At 44.2% G+C, this 1558-nt stretch overlaps 1 pseudogene; it reads right to left on the reverse strand.

The window, feature by feature from the left end:
- Position 1: 1 nt before the first annotated feature.
- On the reverse strand, positions 2 to 682 carry LOC102822915 (annotated as a pseudogene).
- Positions 683 to 1558: the final 876 nt, after the last annotated feature.

A 1558-nucleotide genomic window follows, 5' to 3' on the forward strand; every position in this document is an offset into this window, starting at 1 on the left:
TCATGTCATCAGATGTTCCTTCAACTGTTGTGTTTGTATTTGAAATGCCATACCTGCGGTTTTCTTCCAGCACATCCAAGATCTGATGGTAAGCCCTATGTGTAGAAGACTGGATAAGGGATAAAATGCGGCATACCAGGGAGAGATTAACTGGGTCTTCAGGAATCATATGGGAAAGGCAGACACAATCCTGCTGCGGAGATGGTATCACAATGGAATCATTTCTGACCAGCTGTTGATTTTGGTGAACAGAATTTCACAAAATTCTAAAAAGAGCGCTCTCTTTTTAGCCTGCCAACTACCCTGATTTCATTTTGAGGGGTTGGAGGAGGTCTTTCTAAGTCCAGGAAATCTAGCTGTCTTTCACTTAGTGTAAGTACATGAGGTGGGGTTTTCAGAGGCTTCAGTGGAGTAGATTGAATCAGATCAAGATCTTCTGGTCTTGAAAATGGAATGTCTTCAATATTTCCTGCAACAATAAAACTCTCGGGGACCTGCCTTACCACACTAGCAGGTGGGTGCCTTCTGGAAAACCTAGCTCCAGGTCTGCATTTGGTGGGGCTACTTTCAATTTTTCTGGGACCCTCATTCTCTGACTGATACCTTCAGTGTATTTCATTTCATACTGAATCTGGTTAATTTCTGCCATCTCTGTAGCAATGGGAGAAAGAAATGCTGCTCTGCTCACCAAATGTGTAATGACTATTGCTTGCTATTTGGCACTATCTGCTTCTGTGTTTCATAGAAAATCCTTTAACTTGCTTCAATGGGCATGTGCTGGATTTAGAGCCACTTGAGTTCCCCTGGGGCTGCTGGAGGGTCCCCAGTGAGGGCCGCTGCCCACAAGCTCCCCGGGCTCTCGGGTGGGCACTTTTAGAGGCCGTTGGCTGAGCCCACTGAGGCGCCAGGGCAAAGCACTGGCTGGAGTGACCTGCAGCAGACCTGGAGAGATTTGACAAAAGCCAGCTTGGCCCCTTCCAGCTCTCCATTGCCTTCTTGCTTGTATGGTGTCTGCAGAAAGATCTGAGCTTAATCTGACTTGCTTGCCTTTGTATGTAACACTTCTGTTTTCCCTAGCTGATTCAGGAGTGTCTCCTTATCTTTGGTTTTGGAGAGCTTGATTATGATAAGTCTCAATGATTTTCTTTTGGGGGTCATTCCTTCCTTGGGTTCGTACAACTTCTTGAATATTTATCTTTTTCACTTTTCAGGATGTTAGAGAAATTTTCTTCCAGAAATTCAACTATTTCCTCTGTGGACTTGTGTGATTCTTCTTGTTGTAGACTGTTGATAATACTTTTTTTTTTTTTTTCAATGTTTTATTGTGAATTATATGACAGTTTACATGAGAGAACTTTAGTTTTACATTCATTCCATCGTATATCATCTCATTGCCATAGTTCCAATCCCCTCCATGCATCATCAACCACTCAAAGGGTATATCCCAGAAACCTGCCCCCTACACTTCCCCCTCCTCCCCCCAGTTTTCAGCCTATAGTCCCTTTCCCTCTCTGGGTCCAAAGTCCCCAGTCACTTCATCACTGCACGTCATCATCTC

Source organism: Chrysochloris asiatica, unplaced genomic scaffold (genome assembly GCF_000296735.1).
Source record: "Chrysochloris asiatica unplaced genomic scaffold, ChrAsi1.0 scaffold00229, whole genome shotgun sequence".
In the NCBI taxonomy this organism is placed as follows: Eukaryota; Metazoa; Chordata; class Mammalia; order Afrosoricida; family Chrysochloridae; genus Chrysochloris; species Chrysochloris asiatica.